A 21,193-nucleotide genomic window follows, 5' to 3' on the forward strand; every position below is an offset into this window, starting at 1 on the left:
TTACATTGGGCGCCATGCACCTGCCACTCCCTCTGCCTGGAACACTCTGACCCAAAGCACTGTGGTTGACTCCTTGTCAGTCAAGTCTCAATTCAAATGTCACTTCCTCAGAGAGGCCTTCCCCAACCATTCGTTCTAGCATATCAACCTGTTTTCTTTACTCCCTTCTCACTATAAAAAAATCACCTTGCTCATGCACCTGCTTCTTGTTTATCATTACTCTGCTCACTCCATTTGAGAGCAAGAATCCTGGATCTCGTTCACAGTGGTGTCCCCAGCTCCCGGAGCAGTGCCAGGCTCCTTGTTGAAGCTCAGTAACTATTTGTTGAAGGGATGAATGACTATCAGTGTTGATTAAAGTTCTCTGAGTGCTGAACTAACAGTATCAGTGTAGATGTATAGTGAGGCAGGAATTGATCACCTTGGGAAATCCAGGCTCTTTCTGAAAAAAACACCTCAGTTTTGTTAAATGGTTGGCAGAAGAGACCTTGGCACTGCTTACCCTCTGTACTTGCAGTATATGCCAGCCTCCTGGCATTTAAAGGCACTGCAGGGTCCTACTCATAGAGGGGGCCCTACCCTGGATCAGTGAGCACCCTATATTCCTTATCTAGCAGGTGCTTTCTTTAGAAAAGTTCTTAGAATCAGCTCCAGTGGTGTCTGGGTCCCATCATCCTCTCCTACTTGTCCCTGGAGGAAAGAGACAACGTGGAGACAGACCAGGGGCTGCAAGGAAAGAACTGTCCACTATTAAATCAAATTCTTTCCAAAAAATGAAACTGTCCAGAAAGGGTTGGATGTGGATCCAGAAGGCTCTGTGTGTCTTAGCTCAGGAACTACAGGAAATATGGACAGAAATGTAAAAGGTCATTGTTCCGGTGGTAGATGGACATCTCAGAGACCCAACAGCCTGACTGGGTGCTCCAGATCAAGAAGAGAAGCTTTCCAGCAAAGTAGGTCTTGCACCCAGGCAGGAAGGAAGTGGGAGAGCCAAGCAGAGAGACAGGGATTCCCCTACTCTGCTCCTTATCACATCGCAGGGCACAGACAGCCTGAGGGAGGATTCTACTCACAAGAAAAATCAAAGACATTTTCTAAATGATGGAAGTTGCCAACTCTGTTCTATCCATTCTGCAAAGAGGACAGCTGCCTTATCAATATAATGAACCAAAATTAACCACTTTAAGAGTCAGTTTAAAAAAAACACCTGCTGTTCTTATCCTTCTGTCCCAATCACAATCAATTTCCCTGACCCACAGTCCCTACCCCCCATGCCCAGTGCTGTTATTTCTGTCTGAGGAAAGATTGGGGCTGGGGTTGACTGAAATGAAGCATAGGGTATTCCTGGAAATGATCTTCTCATTGTAGATACAACCAAAATAGCACTGGCTCCACACTTAATAATTGATATACTCTTCAACAGCAATTGCATTTTTCTCCAAAGTGTACAGAATTTAAAATACAGAGCTTTTTTCTCCAGTTCTTAACTGGAGATAAAATAATCCAATTCTGGTGTGTGTGATCCCATTACCCTTCTATGGAAAAAATTCCAGGCATTTTTCTGTTTTTCCTGCAACACATGTTCTTACAGGTTAGAAAAAATAAAGTAAAAAATATGCTTTCAGTAGAAAGCTGAGAGGTACAGCAATTTGGAAGATTTGTAGTTTTCAAAGGAGGTTTGAAGCAGAAGCAGTTAGGTTGGTAAAAGTCTGTCTCAGGCCTGGGTCAGAGAACAGAGTCAATGGCTCAGCAAAAATAATGCTGAGCCTTAGCCAGTTTGGCTCGGTGAATAGAGCATCAGCATGTGGACTGAAGGGTCCCGGGTTCAACTCCGGTCAAGGGCATGTACCTCAGTTGTGGGCTTGATCCCTGGCCTTGGTCAGGGTGCGTGCAGGAGGCAGCTAATTCCTATGTGTCTCTCTATCTCTCTGTCGCCCTCCCTTCTACTCTCTCTAAAAAAACAATGGGAAAATATCCTCGGGTGAGGATTAACAACAGCAACAACTAAATGCTAAGATGAGTACCCACTGTAATTCCATGTGGCCGCATGGCCCAGGAACATCCTGTCCTCAGATAGGACCTTCCTGTGTCTTCAAGGAACATTGCCCTCTGCTTCACATTCGCTAGTGTTGCGGGAAAAGTAGTGGGCCAGATTTCCCTGTCGCTCGTGGGAGAGGGGTTCTTGAGGCACTGCTGAAATGAGCATGAGATGTGGTAAAGACTTTGTTTGCATGGAGTTACATTTCTCAGGTTCCAAAGTCCCATGTCCCTTAATCCAGTCTTGGGAAAGGCGCAGCTGGGGTTCCAGTAGAGCCAAAAGCAAGGCCAGTGTCCAAAGTTTCCTTTCCATGTTGGAGCTGGGCCTGGCAGAGCATCAGGCTAGATTGAGTCCATCAGTCCACTGTGTAAGTCCCACATGGCTGTGAGTCAGGTTGGTGAATGCAAAGGAATGCGCCCCCTGCAACTGGAGTCCCCAAGAGAGCCAGAGGACCGAGAGCCAAGATCAAGAACTCCCTTTGCCTAGGAGATTAAATGTTCAGGTTTTGTGTCCATGCAGTGGCCACACCTCTTCTGGCCACTGACTTGTTTCCAGGTGTGACTGACAGGTAAACACCTTCCTACCTCACCCAGACCTTACTGGACATGCATCTATTGTCTAGTCCCCATCAATCATCAGGGAACAGACTCGGAGAGTGTTAACTACAGCTTTCTGGCAAAGCTGTATAAATGGCATGCCTGTATTATCTAGTCTTCTCTTTGCTCCTTTCTTGTTATATAATAACCAGATTATTACAACAGTATCACCAGCACTTTAGGTTTTCCAAGGAGGATTTTTTTTCCTTCCCGCGGGAAAGTCATCACAAATAAAAATCTTTATAACAAAGGACTCTGAGAAGCTTCTTATCCTTTCACTAGCTTCTGTGGTGATGTCTGAAACTGCAAGAACAATTAGAGCAGATGTCAGTGTAAATCTCCAAAGAAAGGAGAAAATAGGCTTACCAAGTTTCCTTTGAGGATGACAAGGCATTCTCTTCTCTAGATACAGTGTGTTTTTAACTTAGTGTCAGGGGATTAGCAGACACTCAATGACTGTGCCAGTCAGTGGTCTATCTCAGTAGCCACAGATACTTACAGAAAGGAAGACATAGCGAATATAATTTTCATTAATTCAACATTAGTCAAGACATTCATGTATAGTCACTGTGATTTCACAATAGTCACCACCTCAAGAGTGTTATTTGCATTCTATATAAACATTGCTGAGACTTACATATAGGAGGACCCTTAAGGAAACTCCAATTTTAATGGTGTCACTCAAACAAAGTTTTCTCATACTGTGAAATTTTGTGAGATATACTAGTAATAGTGCCAATTCATTTGATTCCATCACTGTGGCATCCCCTAGAAGAATGTGCACTCTGCCCTTACTTCTAACTTTCTAAATAATCAAGTAGACATATAGGAGAGGCTGGCATTTTTCATTCCTGCAGTGGGCACCCAATTTCATCTCTGCCTTAGCAAGCACCTTGTTTAATGTATTTTTTGGATGTCAAACTGTAGTGATTTATATTGCAAAACCAATTGGGGTCAGAGGGATTTTATGGGATAAAATGAGAACTGCTTGGAATAACTTGGTTCCTCTTCAGAATTTGACCGAGAAAGGATCTTGCCATCATTGAGCTTGAGTAGGTCAATCTTCTTGGTGCAACAGTACCCTTAGAACTGAACATTTTAGGGGCTATAAAAAAAAGAACCTTCCTGAGAGGGCCACTAGGAGGCATATGGAGGAAAGAGCAGTGACTGCATCCAAGAAAGGGGATGGACTCTAAATTAAGAAGACAGCCACCTGGCATTCAATGGTGACACTGTTGAATGAAGTCTGAAGTCTAGCAAGAGGCCCAGCTTCATGAAAGAGTATAACCAGACTTTTCAAGATCTTCAGAAACATTCTTTGGATAGTCAGATAGGACAGAGAAAGGGTAGAACTTCCAGGGCAAAGAAAGAGGGATCCCAGGAGGGACATTTGGAAAATTAAACTCACCTGGCTTGAAGCCCAGAAGATGAGTGCTGGAGGCAGTGAGGTGGGAATTGGGGAGAACCTGAGAGGGCCAGAGAACCACCAGGGTGGGTACAAGTCCCAGGCTAGTTTGAGGGGCAAATGGGGGCTCATGCCAGGAAGGCCCAGGGATGATCTCAAGACTCCTATCAGACCCAGCAATGCTGGCCCTCTCCTCCACCTCAGGTTGAGAGACAGAAGTGAGAGCATGAAGCATCCCATGTCTGCAATAAAGACAATTGGGCAAATCATGGTTACCTTAGGACAAGAATACTGTGCTCTGTTAGCTCACCATTTCTAAGCTGCTTATAAAAAAATCTATATTTTACTTTTTCATTTGTGTGTGTGTGTGTATTTTTAAAGATTTTTATATACAAAATTCAGTCTATGTTAAACTGAAAAGAGAAGGACTTGGGGCCATACTTGGGTTTCGGGGTGGCAGTAGCAGATATAAATGATTTTAAAAACCATAAATATGCCCTGGCCATGTGGTTCAGTCGGTTGGGCGTGGTCCTGAGCACCAAAAGATTGCCTGTTGGATTCTCTCAGGGCACATGCCTGGGTTGTCTGCTTCATCCCCAGTAGGGGGCGTGTAAGAGGCAGCCAGTTGAAGTTATGCTCTCACATCAATGTTTCTCTCTCTCCCTGTCTTTTCCTCCCGCTTTAAAAAAATAGGTTTTTTATTATGCACAGAAAATTGACATATCTTCATGAGATTCAAGTCTTTTCTGATTAGGATCACACTGACTCCAGTTTCATAGGTGCCCAAGTGACTCCCTCTTTCCTACCCCAGAAATGATTTTATAGAATTCTAATTTTTACAGGGTTACAAACTCAAGGCAAATGTCATAGTTTTATTTTACAAAATGTTGATACCCTACATTCAGAAGGAAAGAAATGGATGCAGATGCTCAAATCTAGACTTGAGACAAGAAATGTGATTGAGCCCTGACCGGTTTGGCTCAGTGGATAGAGCGTCGGCCTGCGGACTCAAGGGTCCCAGGTTCGATTCTGGTCAAGGGCATGTACCTTGGTTGCGGGCACATCCCCAGTGGGGAGTGTGCAGGAGGCAGCTGATCGGTGTTTCTCTTTCATTGATGTTTCTAACTGTCCGTCTCCCTTCCTCTCTGTAAAAAATCAATAAAATATATTTAAAAAAAAAAAAAGAAAGAAAGAAAGAAATGTGATTGAGTAATCTAGTGGTGAAAACCCATGGACATCCCCAACCAAAGCTTATTTAAGCAGCTTTAAATATATAGAGAAAGCAAAAGAGAGAATGAGTATCAAAGTATACAAAGAAATTAGGAAACCAAAATGGAAGCAAAAGTATAGCACACTTTACCTTAGGTCAGGAAATAGTAGAGAATGAAACTATAGTTGAGCACACCTAGTGGCCTGATCTTGGCTTCTAATATCATTCTCCAATAAAGGAACCAGGACTCCTTAGAGAAGCAGCTGATTCTAGGACTGGGGCACAATGAATCCGGAGTATCATACAGTGCCAGAAAGTAAGGAACTGCTAATGAAACAAAACCACCACAATGATGGCAGTATGTCCAGGCAACAGAGGAGCCAACTGAAAGAGCTTCCAACGGCCAAAGCTGGACCAATTTCAGCAAAAATAATTAAGTGGTATTGAATTATTACCAAAGTACAAAATACATATCCATTAGTCTATAATAATATAAATAAATGATTGAATGAATGAATGAATAAATAAATAAATAAATAGGGAGGCAGAGGCCTCCAATCTTGGAGTGGTCCTATGTTGTCTCAGAATGTGGTAGTACTAAGGCCCTACCACCTTGTATTTTGGCACTGGTGGAAGAGAAAAAAAGTATGTGTTTTTTAAAGGGCACCTGCAGTAAGGCTACCCTCCAGGCCTGATAGCCCAAACTGGAGAGACCTAATACAGCGGGGCCTTGATTTACGAGTTTAATTCTTTCCGTGACGGAACTCGTAACTCACATTACTCGTATGTCAAATCATAAAGTGAACGAGTGAGACACGTGATGCTGGGCTGATGTTGTGGCGTTCACTGTGACGTTCGCTGCGCCAACTAGCGGTGGGGTATCTGAAGCTGGCTCGTAACCCGAATTTTAGCTCGCAACTCAAAGCAAAAAATCGGCCGAGAGACGGCTCGTATCTCGAAAAACTCGTTAGTCGGGACACTCGTAAGTCAAGGCCCCACTGTATTCCATGACATACAATTGGATTACCAAAACCTGAATCCTCTTGGGTCTCTTAAGGGTGAGATATGGCAGGTGAATTGAATCCTGTTACTTCTGCATTTCCATTGAAACCTCTCCTTTGCCACAGGAAAAGAATGGCCGTGTCATGTCAATCAGTGTTTTCCCAGGGAGCCAGGATACATAGGGACTCCAAATACCACCTGAAGTCTATAGCCAGATAACCCCACCCAAACCGAGAAATCAGTGCCCAGAACCACCAAAAAATTGAGTGGAGGAGCGCCAGCTGGTGTGGCTCAGTTGTTTGGGCCAAAGGTTGATGGTTCGATCCCCGGTAGGGGGTGTGTAGGAGGCAGCTGATCGATGTTCTACCTTCACATCAATGTTTCTCTTCCTCTCCCTTGCACTCTCTTTAAAATTCGTGAAAACATATCCTCGGGTGAGGATTAAAAAACACACACACAGTAATGACAATTGTTTACAAAGTAAAATATAATATGTTAGATGCTGATGAATGCTATGAAGAAAAAGCTGATCAGAATGATGGGGTGCTCTTTTATTTTTATTTTTTTAAAATATATTTTTATTGATTTCAGAGTGGAAGAGAGAGGGAGAGAAAGATAGAAACATCATTGATGAGAGAGAATCACTGATGGGCTACCTCCTGCACAGCGCCCACTGGGGATCAAGTTCACAACCTGGACATGTGCCCTGATGGGGAATCAAACCTTGACCTTCCGGTTCATAGGTCAACTCTCAACCACTGAGCCATGCTGGCCAGGCTGATAGGGTTCTCTTTTAGATAGGATAATCAAGGAAGGCCTCTGCATTCAGCAAAGACCTCAGTGAAGGAAAGGAGTAAGGTGTGAGGATTTTTGGAGAACAGAACAGGAAGAGTGCAAAGGCCCTGGGGCAGCTACATGCCTAGTGTGTTGGAGCAATACTGAGGCCTGCTTGGCTTTGTCTCCCTCCCTCCCTCCATTTTTCTCCTTTTTCCCCCCTCCTCCCTCTTTTCTTCCTCCCTCCCTTCCTCTCTTCTCTCTCTTCCTCCCTTTCTTCCTTCCCTTCTTTACTGAAAAAAATGTGTTTTAATGTTCAGTTTAGAGCAGTGGTTCTCAACCTTCCTAATGCCGCGACCCTTTGATACAGTTCCTCATGTTGTGGTGACCCCCAACCATAAAATTATTTTTGTTGCTACTTCATAACTGTAATTTTGCTACTGTTATGAATCGTAATGTAAATATCTGATATGCAGGATGTATTTTCATTGTTACAAATTGAACATAATTAAAGCATAGTGATTAATCACAAAAACAATAGGTAATTATACATGTGTTTTCCGATGGTCTTAGGCGACCCCTGTGAAAGGCCCGTTTGACCCCTGAAGGGGTCGCGACCCACAGGTTGAGAACCGCTGGTCTAGAGGGAGAATGGCTGGATGTGGTCCTGAGATGATGCTCATAAGCAGGAGTGAGACCTTTAAGACAGAGCCCTTTTGACTTCCATGGTGTTATAGACAGAGGGACATAATACAGGCTTGAAGAGCCTGGGGAAGGTATTTTGACTGAAACATTTCAAACAGTTTTTCTTTTTCATAAAAAAAGAGATTTTTATTTTTATTTCTTTTTTTGGTATCTTTTTAAAAAATTCAAATACTCACCCTGGCTGGTTTTGCTCAGTGGATGGAGCATCGAACTGGGGACTGAGGGGTCCCGGGTTCGATTCTGGTCGGGGGCACATGCCCGGTTGCAGGCTCGATCCCGAGTGGGGGTCGTGCAGGAGGCAGCCAATCAATGATTCTCTCTCATCATTGATGTTTCTATCTCTCTCTCCCTCTCCCTTCCTCTCTGAAATCAATAAAAAAAATATTTTTTTAAAAATTCAAATACCCTTCTGATCACCCATGGTCGAAGAACAGTAAGATAATAAACCAAAAGGAAACAGTTATTAAAGATTGGTCTTCAGCCCTGGCTCAGTTGGTTGAGCATCATCCTGTGCACCAAAAGGTCACAGGTTTAATTCCTGGTTAGGGCACATACCCGGGTTGTGGGCTTGATCCCCAATAGGGGGCGTGCAAGAGGCAGCAAATTGATGCTTCTCCCTCTCCCTTTCTCTCTCTCTCAAATCAATAAAAACATTTTCTAAAAAAGATTGGTCTTGAAACATTATAGCAAATGATGCCACGCTTTCCTATGATCTTGCCGACATAAAACCACAACCACACCTCAGTGGTTACCAAACCATTCAGCAGAGCTTCCTTAACTTTGAGCATAGGAAGCTACCAGTTAGAATACTACTATTTTTTTTTTTCAAGCTCTGAATAGCTTTAGGGATCTCAGCAAGAGCTGGAGGAACCAGCTCAACCTTGGCATAGTGCCAAAATGTGGCCAATCTACATTTCAAGTAAATCACAACAGCATTTACCAGTGCAGATGCCTTCTCCATGAGGTTACGGACAAACTGGGCCATGGTTCTAGGATGGAAAGTCTGTGGCCTCGGACAACCAGCTGAATGTCCAAAGAGCTGTTTCTTGGTATATAAAAATGTCAAAAATCTTTTGTAGAGTCCTAAGACTTCTCTGCTTGTTAGGGCCACATTCTCAAGGAGAGTTCGTTACACCCAGATATTATCACTGAATGTTAAAGATTCATTCTCCCATCAGATACCATAAGCTCTCTTCTTGGTCTCATGACTCTCTAGGCAGCACATGTTTTTGTAGGGGCCAAGGGAATTAGCTTTCTCTCTTCTAAAAGGGCCTTCGCTTTAGGAAATATACCTGGTCATTTGAATCCTGGCTTTACCACTGCTTAGCTGTGTGATTAGGAAAATCACCTACCCTCTGTTAGCATCACTTTTTTTCATCTATCTCAGCGATGTTCAGGTTTTTGTTTATTTTAGGTAGAGCCACTTAAAAAATAAATAGTGCCTGGCCAGCATGGCTCAGTGGTTGAGCTTCAACCTATGAACCAAGAGGTCACAGTTCAATTCCCAGTCAGGGTACATGCCCAGGTTGCTGGCTCGATCCCAGTGGGGGGCATGCAGAAGGCAGCTTGTCAATTATCTAATCATTGATATTTCTATCTCTCCCTTTCCATTCCTCTCTGAAATCAATAAAAATACATATTTTTTTTTAAAGATGAAAAATGCATTAAAAAATTAAATAGTGCCCTGGGGTTAGAGTGTCAGACCGAAGGGTTTGATTCCTGGTCAAGGGTACATATCTTGGTTGCAGGTTCAATTCCCAGCCCTCGTCTGGGTGCATGTGAGAGGCAACCAATCCATGTGTCTCTCTCATATGGATGTTTCTCTCTCTCCTTCTCCTTTTCCGCCTCTAAAAATCAATGGAAAAAAATATCCTTGGGCAAGGATTTAAAAATCCTATATAATAAAAGGGCAATATGCAAATCGACCGAATAGCAGAACGACCAGTTGCCATGACATGCACTGACCACCAGGGGGCAGACACTTAACACAGGAGCTTCCCCATGGTGGTCAGTGCACTCCCACAGGGGGAGCACCACTCAGCCACAAGCTAGGCTGACAGCTGGCAAGCGCAGCGGCCCGCCTACACAGCAGCACAGGAAATGGGCCTTAAGCTGTCAGTCGGACATCCCCCACCGGCGCCCAGACTGCAAAAGAATGCAGACCAGGCTGAGAGACTGCCCCTTCCCTGCCCCCCCACCCCCCAGTACATGAGTGGCATGCACCAGGCCTCTAGTAAATAAATAAATAAGAAATAATATGCAAAACCTCAATGTATAAATATATAAAAGATACCCTGCTCAGGTTGAAGGGGAGCTTGGGGAGCTCAGATTTCTACCCACTGTGTCTCCTTTTTGTTCCCCCTCCATCCTATTTCAGGCAGCCCCTAGAGCAGCGGTTCTCAACCTGTGGGTTACAACCCCTTTGGGGGTCGAACGACCCTTTCACAGGGGTCACCTAAGACCATCGGAAAACACATATATAATTACATATTGTTTTTGTGATGAATCACTATGCTTTAATTATGTTCAATTTGTAACAATGAAATTGGGGGTCACCACAACATGAGGAACTGTATTAAAGGGTCCCGGCATTAGGAAGGTTGAGAACCACTGCCCTAGAGGATCTCCACAAACTAGGAACTTCACAGGGCACTGTTTGAAGATCACTGCTCTACCCACAGGAACTGGCACAACTTTACCAGTCCCTAGTCTTGATCCCTCATGCTCCAGTTCCTCACATTTCTTTAGGTGCCAACAGCCATGCAAGAGAAAGTTCTTCTGCACTTGCTTTTGCCCTATTCCCCAATTTTCATTTCCAATCTGAAGACTTGCCAATTTCCCAAGTGATTGGCAATCAAGAATAATCTTACTGATTAGGTGATTCTCCCTCCCACTCTGTTTTCTTCGCAAGAGCTTAACTCTTGGGAAGCAGTGATGTGAAATTGCCTATGTAAAGGATTATCCATGTACTTGAGAAGCACCCAAGGAACTTCACCCATCTGACCTTTCCTTTTAGACTACTGCAGTCATCAAGGCTAGGCACGGAATGGAGATGGGCTGGTCCATCATTGTGCACCAGGAGAAAAGGATCTGAAAGATCCAAGAGCACTCCAAAAAAATGCATCAATCCAAAAGGGTCAGGCTTAGAGGCAAAACCTTACAATGAGATTACAATGAGAGACAGGAAGATGGGCTGGCTGGCTTGGGAGGAGAAAAGAAGCAGATTCTAAACTTGCTCTGTACAATATGCCACTAGTCACATGGAAGTATTGAGATGCCTGTAAATGTATAATATACACTGGATGTCAAAGACTTAGAACAAAAAAGGAATGTAAAATACCTCATTTATAATTTTGATATTATGTTTGATCCAATCGAATTTATAATGATTCTGTTTATATTGATTATATTGAAAATGATAATATTTTGTATATATTTGGGTTAAGTAAACTGTATTATTAAAATTCATTTCACCTATCTTTTTACTTATTTATGTATTCATTTTTATTTATTTTAAAATGTGGAGTACTTCATGAATTTGTGTGTCATCCATGCACAGGGCCATGCTAGTCTTCTCTCGATTGTTTCAATTTTAGTATATGTGCTGCCAAAGTGAGCACCCTTTTTACTTTTTTAGATGTGGCTACGAGAAAATTTTAAATCGCCTTTACAGCTCACATTATTGGGCAGTGGTGCTAGACTCTGGCTCTAGACTGGAGAGACGTCCTAAGACAAGGAAACAAAGAATCAGGGACATTGTCAAACCTGAAGCCTTACCTTCAATAAAGAGGCAAAGGTAAAGAGCACACCCTCTCAGACTTCCTCCTCTCACAAGTAGCTGAGATGAAGTCTCTCTACCCAGTTTGCTCGGTGAAAGGTTTAACAAGTTTGGGAGGATGCTGAAGGTGGGAGCAGATTCCCCCAGGGCCGTACCCTTTACTCACAGTGGGCCTGGAACCAGCCCCATCATGGACTCCAATATACACTCCAGTGCCCTAGGTTACTTAATTGGGCTCAGTTACATAAAGCAGACAAAGCCTTGTGAAAATTAATAAGCAGAAACCTCATTTAAAATGGTGTATGTGGAGGAAGGGCCTCTAGAAGACCATTTTCAGGCACATTATCACTCAACACACACTATTGACCCCAATAAGGAGAGGCACCTTGCATCTCTGACAGGAAGTGATACTACCTGTCTACCTCAGCAGGAGGAAGAAAAGAGTCCTCCCTGCCCAGTAACAGCTCAGCCAATGGGAGACTTCCATAGTTCAAGTCAATGACAAGTCACTATACTTTGACCTTTCAGTTTCCTTCAATGGACTCTACCTTTTACAACAGCTCCTCCCAAGTCCACAAAAGAGCAGCTTCTCTGGACTTGGGCCCGGTTTGCCATTAGACCTGCATGTTGCATATTGCAATTCTTTGTTGTTCCTGAATAAACACATTTTGCTGGAGAAATATATGGCAGTCTATTTGTTTAAGGTCAACAGCCCAAAATAACAGTCGCATAAACAAGAGAGAACTTTATTTCTCAAGGAGAAAAAAAATTGAGAGAAATAATCTTCTGTCCTGTTTTGCTACTGGTTTTTTGGACTTAGAGTCTATTATATGCAACTGGACCTAATGAGAAAGGGACGCATGGATTTCTAACAGCTATCGTGGACCATGAGAAATGAGCTAATGAGGACAAAGAAGCAAGATAGAGGGAACTTGGGTCCTGGATTACAGAGGAGCTGTCATTGGTTTATTGTCTCATGATGCAAGAAGGCCATTAGAGTTCCATGTTCCAGGTAGAATAAAAGTGAAAAGTGCAGGAGTAAGACCGTTTCCTTCTTTTTAAGAGACTCCCAGTAGTAGCATACAATGCTCTATATTTCTTTTCTTTTTAAAAAAAGATACATTTTATTGATTTTTTACAGAGAGGAAGGGAGAGGGATAGAGAGTTAGAAACATCGATGAGAGAGAAACATAGATCAGCTGCCTCCTGCACACCCGCTACTGGGGATGTGCCCACAACCAAGGTACATGCCCTTGACCAGAATCGAACCTCCGACCCTTCAGTTCACAGGCTGATGCTCTATCCACTGAGCCAAACCAGTTAGGGCACAATGCTCTATATTTCATTGGCCAGAACTTAGTACAGGGAATAGGAAATGGTATTTAGATAGGTGAATGGATGCCTTGAATAAAATCAAGATTCTACCACTGAGAAGAAAGAGGAAAATGAATGTTGGAGTGGGCAATACATTTGTACCCCTTGGGTACATGTTGATGACCTGTATCACTCTGAAAGGACCCACAGAATGGTTCTGCAGCTCCCAGCATGGGCATGTAGATAAAAGATAAGCCATGGAGCATTGACCTTCCGATCTCCCCCTGGTTCTCACAAACGGAGCATAGAGCAAATCAAGTCTGTGCACAGGGACAGGTTGAAAACCATCTCTAAAGCAATCCTGCATCAGTAGCAATTGGGTGATTAGGAGTGTGTAGTAGTGATCACTTGTTGTCCCATGTTTGACAGGTGTCCCAGTTGGTGGCTTTATTGATTCATGTAACCAAACTGCAAGAAGGGCAGGTGCAGTTGGCCTCAGGGAAAACTGGAGTCACTGAAGCGGCACCGTCTCCCTGCATCATCTGCAACTTTCCTTCCTGCTGCAGACTGGCTTCCGCTCGGCTGGGAATTTGTCTGCCAAATCAGCCTCACATCTACCCCCAAAAAGGAGCTGCATCTTCCTCCCTCTCTCTGAATAGAAATTTTAAAAATGCCCAGGGGAGAGTTCTGATTGGCCCAGTGTGCATCACCACCCTGTCCCGACATTAACATTGAGTGGGGTGAGGGGAGGGAGGAGCCTGACTGTGGACGGACAAGATAATGCTTTGTAGAAACCGTTATTAAAATGAGAGATGAAAATACAGAGAAAAAGTTTTGCCCTTTGTTGTAAATTTCTCCCCCAATTTGACGTTTGCATTTTAGCTTTATCCATTCAATAAACACTGCAAAGCACTCATTTTGTACTTGACTCCTGTACCCTTTGGTATCTTTCAGTCATGGTAGCAGTTGATTAAGTTACAATTTTTACTAAACCTATTTCAGTCCTAAAGGTATACTCAGCCTATTGATAGGATTTAGGTATCTCCTGAGTCCTCTCAATAATGTCTATTCTAACTGCTTCTCTCCTTGGTTCCCTTACCCAAATGGCTACTCCCAATTAGTTAGGGGTCCTTGCTGGTAAATAATAGAAGAAGGCTCAGTGGATAGAGCGTCAGCCTGAGGACTGAAAGGTCCCGGGTTCAATTCCGGTCAAGGGCATGTACCTTGGTTGCGGGCACATCCCCAGTAGAAACATCGATGTTTCTCTCTCATTGATGTTTCTAACTCTCTATCCCTCTACCTTCCTCTCTGTAAAAAATCAATAAAATATATTTAAAAAAAAAAAAAAAGAAGTCTGCTTAGGTCAGCTTAGGCAAAAAGAATGACAGAACTTATGGGCATTGGAGAGATTGAAATCTGGACATGAAAGGCTGTAAGGTAGCTAGGTAGCCATTTTATCAGTTTTTCAGTGTTTCTACCTGCCCCCCCCCCTGCCCCCACCTGGGGCTATGCTGATTATCCCTGCTTTAATGTACTTTCTCTGCAGATTAGCTTTCTTTGTATTCATGGGGAAGATAGCTGCCTCACACCCCCACCATTCCAAAATGAGTATATACTCCTACAAGTACACAGCCTCCCAAGTCCCACCCTCAGATTCTTGAGTAACTGACCCACTTGAGCCAGGGGTCTTCCTCTATTTTTTTTTTTTTTTAAGTTCACTAAATTTATTTTTTAAATCATAAAATGTTTATTTATTATTAAATTATTTTTCTTCTAAAGGGTCTTCCCCTACTCCAGTCAGCTATGGTCAGGGGAACAGAGTCTCAAATGATAACCATGCCCCCTAGACCCACCTGTGCAGGGGGTTGTTGAGTTCTCAGAGAATGCTTGTTGTTAGAATCTTTCTGAGAAGTTCCTGAGACAGATCCCCAAGTGGGAAGAGAGGGGTAATGAACAGCCAGGACCACCCTTTTTATTTCTTGCCTGCATTCTTGGCAACAGTTGGCAGTTGACAATCAGCGAATATCTTACCTTGAACAACCCATTCTTTGATCAACGTAATGGTTTGTTTTGGTCCCACAGAGAGCAGAGGCCTCTAACACTTAGAGTCCGGGTGATGATAGAAGCAGAAAACAGCTTGGTCATGAGATCATCAAGATTTTTTGTTTTTGTTAATCCTCACTGGAGGATATTTTTCCATTGATTTTTAGAGAGAGTGGGAGAGACAGAGAAACATAGATGTGAGAGAGACACATCAATCACACATTAATTAGTTGCCTCCCACATGCACCCCAACTGGGGCCAGGGATCGAGTCTGCAACCGAGGTACATGCCCTTGACTGGAATCAAACCCGGGACCCTTCAGTCCACGGGCCAATGCTGTATCCACTGAGACACACCAGCTAGGGCCACCAATATTTTTAATTCCAAAGAACGCTGTCCTCAAAGTGAATTCTCAAGTAGATGAACTAATGTCACTTATGGATTTTGTGACATCATAACAAGAAGAGACATGTGAAAAAATGTTAGTCTTATCTCACTCTACAATTTTCCCTTCAGTGATCCTATCCAATTCTATGGTTTTAACTGCCATCTCTAGAAAAGACGCATAAATCTATACTGTAGTCTTCCCCTCTAGACTCAGCTCTATATGTATTACCAACTGCACTATGTATTGTTATAAATATTCAAAATTCATTGTGACTAAAGCAAAACTATCTTTCCCCACAAATTTGCTCTTACCACATTACCAAACAAGCACTCAATGGCATTTCCTTATAACTACTGCCAAGCTAGACGCCTCCCTGCATCCTCTCCATCTGTCCCTTTTGGGTAAACATTCATGTCTTATCTGGACAACTGCAATGAACTCCTCCCTATCTCACTTTTTCTCTCTCTGTCCTCCAGTCCATTTTCCATGCTAGAATCAGATTTTCTTTTTAAAAACATAAGTCCAGATTCTGGCCATTGTGGCTCGGTTGGGAGTTTTCCATGCACTGAGAGGTCACTGGTTCGATTCCTGATCAGGGCACATGCTCGGTATAGGGGTTTCAGGCTTGATTCCCAGTAGGGATTGATGTTTCTCTCTCTCTCTCTCTCTCCCCCTCTCCCTTTCTCTCTCAAAAATCAATAAAAACATTTTTTTAAAAAAAAATAAGTCCAGTGTTGCTTTCCACATGAAAAGCTCCTGATCACCTACCAAAGCTGCTTAGCAATCAAAGCTCTTAAGATTTTTCTAGCTTTTGCTTGTCCAGCTGCATCCCCCATTATGTGCCAGGCATCACACCTCACCTCCTCTTTACACCCTATTAATGTCAATCTCTCACCCTTCTTGAAACAAGTATTTTCCAACCTAGATGCCAGAGTGTATACTCCAGAGCAAGGAAGAGGAATGTGATGTGCTATGATGGAGCTACGCGCAAGTGCTAAGGGAGCCCACAGGAGGAGCATCCATCAGTCTACGTGCTTGGGGAAGAGGAATTTTAAGTCCTGAGTAGGAATTGCCAGGTGGAATCTAAGGGGAAAGGATCATCAGAATAAAAGGCTAGGAGACGGAAGGAGCACAGGAGCAGCTTTCAGAGTGTTTAGCATTTCACTGTAGCAGAGTGTGTGTGGTGAGGGAGGGAGGCAGGGGACTGGCAGTTCTGGCCCAGCTAAACTGTAGAGGGGGCAGTACAGCATATTAGGGGAGTAGCTTCAAGAGATTTGCAGGACAAAGAGATCCCTCTGGAATATAGAAAGAACCTAGCAAAATGCAAAGCTTTGCCAGTAATTCAGAAGAGAAATGCTGTGGGCGAGAACCAGGGCAGTGAAGGCCATGGTCTCCCGGAGAGAGTCAATGAGTTGGATTTAATAAAAAATGGAGGAACGTGGCACTCTTGCACAGGGAGAGGTGTCAAGGAGGAATCTGGTTACCTAAATATGAAAGAATATAATGTTTTTATTTAAAATTTTTATTGTTGACGCTATTGCTGATGTCCCCCATCCCCACCCCCTTTGCCTACCTCCACCCAGCTCCCACCCTCTCCCCCCTTGACCCTCACCACACTGTTGTCTGGGTCCATGGGCTATGCATACATGTTCTTTAGCTAATCCCTTACCTCCTTCATCCAGTCCCTCCACCCCTCTCCCCTCTGGCATTTGTCAGTCTGTTCATATTATCCATGCCTCTGGTTCTATTTTAAAAACAAAATTCAACAGAGTACATTTGAAGATCCAGTTGACTTTGTTAAGCATATTATGAATCAGGAGCATTCCATGGAGCAACTAAATGGGCACTCCAGCCCTAGCCGGTTTGGCTCAGTGGGTAGAGGGTTGGCCTGCGAACTGAAAGGTCCTAGGTTCAATTCCAGTCAAGGGCACAAGTCCAGGTTGTGGGCTCGATCCCCAGTGGGGGACTTGCAGGAGGCAGCTGATCCATGATTCTCTCTCATCAAGGATGTTTCTATCTCTCTCTCCCTCTTCCTTCCTCTCTGAAATCAATAAAAATATATTTAAATAAATAAATAAATAAATAGGCACTCCAAGGGGCTGTACAAAATGGAAGGTTTTTTATAGGCAGATGGGTGGGGCAAGGTTACAGTTAGCAGAAGATTATTTTTTAGTTCAGGTGTGTGGTGGGGAGGGAACAGTAAGGGTTTTTATCATGCAGATTGCCTCTTCATCCTAAAGGGAGGAGGGAGGGGGGAGGATGGAGAGGACTCACATGACAGATTACCTCATCAGTGTTGGCCAGAAAATTTTAAACTTGTTAAGATTATATTTCTGGTAAGGATTGAAACTACAGTTAAGTGAGGCATTAAGTCTAGGTTTGGTATCATGGGCATTAAGTGACACTATTTTGGGCCTGCGATGTTCTTTTTAACAATAAAATGCCTACCCCGCCGGAAAAAAAAAAATGTGCAAAGCCTCTAGTTTTTGTGCCTGGTGCATGGCAGGTTTTCAAGAGGGTTTAAAGATTACAAACCGGCCGAAACCGGTTTGGCTCAGTGGATAGAGCGTCGGCCTGCGGACTGAAAGGTCCCGGGTTCGATTCCGGTCAAGAGCATGTACCTGGGTTGCGGGAATAGAGGATGTGCAGGGGGCAGCTGATTGATGTTTCTCTCTCATCGATGTTTCTAACTCTCTATCTCTCTCCCTTCCCCTCTGTAAAAAATCAATAAAATATATTTTTAAAAAAAAGATTACAAACCGTTTTTAATACATGATACTATCTCAGAAGTGTGGGATACAAGGGCAGACTACTTACCAGCATGAAAACCAAGGCCCAGGGCTTCCAGCTCTTCAAGTCAGTGGGGGATGGAGTTGAGATTCCAGACCAGGCCTTTGACCTGAGACCCGAGCCTCCCACAATGCCTGGAGGCCATTGTAAGAATGTACAGCCTGATATTATGGTGGCTGAAATCTTTTAAGCAGGGTATCTTAATTCTCCTCCCCAGAAAGATTCCCAGAAATGAAAGGAAGGTAATCACAATTTTAATGGTACACTGTGACAATCCCGAAGCCGTGATTGGCTGATTCGGGAATTCATTCGGTAGGTAAGCTGGTTGGGTGGGGGAGGGAGGCTCTTAGAGTTGAATAAAAAACCATTAACTTCAGCTAATAGCAAAGACAGTGGGGGCCCCTGGTGATTGTAGACACTTAACTTGTAAATGGCAAACAGGAAGGCACCTACGGGTCCTTTGTTATATGCTAATGAAGTGGCTCTGCTCAAACAAAGGCTGAAGGGAGATTAGAGGAGTGTGTTGCCTGTTCCCACACGGGGCTGGCAGTCCCGGACCCGGAATTAGGATGTGTTCCTCTGCCCTACTTGGCCTTGTGACCTAGAGCAAGACCCTGAGCTCCCGGGGACCTCTCTGTTTTTTAGTAAAATATATATAATCAAATCTAGGGGTGGCTGCTGCCTACCGTCCAACTTGGCAACCAGGTCATAGATCATCTTTTTTGCTAGTCAAATCAACCAAGAACTAAAAGCCTCTAAATAGAGTGGTGTTTGCAGGAAACTTATGAGCACCGCACTGAAGCTTTTTCTGCTTTATGCATGTTGCAAATCCTTCCCAAGCATCCATGTTCATGGAATCTGTGGTGGTACCTGATGGGGTCCCTGCCCTTAACGACTCACATTTGGATAGGAGACAGGACACGTGGGTAGACAGAAAGCTGGGTGGGACACGTAAACAAGTTAACTATACAATATGGCAGGATGGGACCCATGTCACACAGACTCCATTGTTACCGGAAAATGGGCTGAGCCCGAGTGGGTCGGCCTCAGCCCCGCCTAGAGTGTGTGGATTCTTGACTCTGTGCAGGAAAGATTTCACAGCAGGTTTCCCAGTGACTTTGAGGTTGCGTTTATTAAAGCTGAGGACAGTGAAACAGGGAGGGGCTGGGAGAGAAAAGGCAACAGGAGAGCCTGCTTTGGCTCTTTAGAAATACTGTAGGGAAGACATGAGCCCCGGCGGGCTGATTTGGCTCACTGAGAAGTCAGAGAAGAGGGGCCTTGGAGACAGGTTCGGGGGGTTAGCCCAGGACAAGCTGCCACTGCCCGTTCCTCCTCAGGCTGCAAGTCTCTGGCGTACCTTAGGGTTTAGGAGTTGCACGTCTGTGGGGGAAGAGAGGCAGAGGCTGAAGGGTCAGGAGTGCTCCTGGAGGGAGAGTGTGAGCTAGGTCCTCAATTTTGAGGGTTTTTAAAGGCTGGGAATTTAGGGGAGGTCTTAGGGGAGAATTCAATCGAGTATTCATCAGCTTCTCCAGGTGTGCTCTTTCAGGGTCCGGGCCTCCCCTGATTGGTCTTTGCAGCTGGTCCTGGCATCGCCCGCCTGGCTTTGCTGCTTTTCTGAGGCAGGTGCTGAAATACAGCTGAGGCGTAGATGTTATTTCTAAGGAGGCGACCTTCTGTATCTGGCTGTAAATTCCTCGGCCAGTTTGTCCAGCTATTTGTCTCCGTTTTCCCATTCTACTTGCCAAGGAATTTTCCTAGCTTCTTCCTCTCCTGCCTCCCCATCACGAGAGGCACAGAGGTGGGAACAAAGCCCTAAGGGAGCCAGTGGGGCTGGTCTGGGAAGCTTCACAACCATGTGGTCTATGAGTACAGAGGCCGCCCACTCCTGGCTGATGACTACAAATCAATGGAGGACTCTATACATGCAGATTCCTGGGCCCCTGCCCCAGAGACACAGATTTTGTAGGTCTAGGGTAGGGCCTGGGGGTGTCTAGGAAAAAAAACCCCAACAATTAGAAAACAATGTGTCCTGCCTGCCCGGTGCTCCTGTGAAACAGCCAGTTTTGGAGCCTGTTGGTGCAGTGGGTGGACAGGCCCAAATAATCATGGTATTTCAATAGAACCATTGAGGGGTGTTAGTGCTCTGGGGAGGAGGTTTGTGTATAAGCTGAGAGGTCCACCCAGTGAGGAAGGAGGGTGGGCCAGATCCTGAGGATGTGATTGCAGAGGCCAAGGTCAGAAAAAGGCCATGTCCTGCTCAAGGAGCAAGAGTGGCTCCTAGCTGGTGGAGTAGACAGAGAAAGGTAGGACGTGAGGCAGAAGGGGAATTTGAGGACAGCTTGTAAAGACTAGCCTTGATTATTATGCTAAGGAGTATGGAGTAGATTGTGGAGATACCGGAGAACCAGCCAAGGTTATTTTTATGCTCATGATAACCTTGATAGAATAATATAAGGTCTTGTAGTCTTTGTAGTCTTTGTCTCTTCTCTCTCTCTCTCTCTCTCTCTCTCTCTCTCTCTCTCTCTCGTATAAATTAATGAATAATTAAGAATGCGAGTGAATTTCAATCAGCAAATTTAGAGCAGAATAGGAGGAAGCATGTCTTCAAACAACCTCTCCCTTGGCCTGTTGAAATAGCTTTTTGTAATTGGACACCTTGCTTCAGACTCGTCTGTCTCAGATTGGTCCTCCTTGCTGCTTTTGAAAGGTACTGTTTCTAAAATGCTTGTCACATCCTTGCTTAAACCCTCCAGTGGCCCCCTGTGGTCTCCACACAATAAACCAGGGGTCCTCAAACTTTTTAAACAGGGGGCCAGTTCATTGTCCCTCAGACCGTTGGAGGGCCGGACTATAGTTTAAAAAAAAACTATGAACAAATTCCTATGCACACTGCACATATCTTATTTTGAAGTAAAAAAACAAAACGGGAACAAATACAATATTTGTATTTGCATGTGGTCCTCGGCCGTAGTTTGAGGACCCCTGCAATAAACTTTCCTGTTAGCCTGGGGACTCAGGGGATTCTGGTGACATAGGACACAGGCATTCGTGGTCTGGTGGCATCTTCTTATTGTAGGTGTTTTGTTTTCTTTTGGTTTATGTAAGCTAATTTAAATTATTTTAACCAAAAGAGAGGGGCAGGGGTGGGGG

General features: G+C 44.1%; 1 protein-coding gene, 1 non-coding gene and 1 pseudogene across 2 annotated transcripts in view; 1 reads left to right on the top strand and 2 right to left on the bottom strand.

The window, feature by feature from the left end:
* MTA3 (metastasis associated 1 family member 3) overlaps positions 1–21,193 on the top strand; it is a 169,774-nt gene that overhangs the window by 5,547 nt on the left and 143,034 nt on the right. The window lies entirely within an intron of this gene.
* On the bottom strand, positions 8,372–8,715 carry LOC139019628 (ATP synthase subunit g, mitochondrial pseudogene; annotated as a pseudogene).
* On the bottom strand, positions 11,245–11,350 carry LOC139020193 (U6 spliceosomal RNA). Its single transcript, XR_011473214.1, has one exon. It is a non-coding gene; the product is annotated as a U6 spliceosomal RNA (small nuclear RNA).

The sequence above is a fragment of the Myotis yumanensis genome, unplaced genomic scaffold, assembly GCF_028538775.1.
Source record: "Myotis yumanensis isolate MYYU_CA2020_CCGP unplaced genomic scaffold, mMyoYum1.0.hap1 SCAF_11, whole genome shotgun sequence".
NCBI classification, from domain to species: domain Eukaryota; kingdom Metazoa; phylum Chordata; class Mammalia; order Chiroptera; family Vespertilionidae; genus Myotis; species Myotis yumanensis.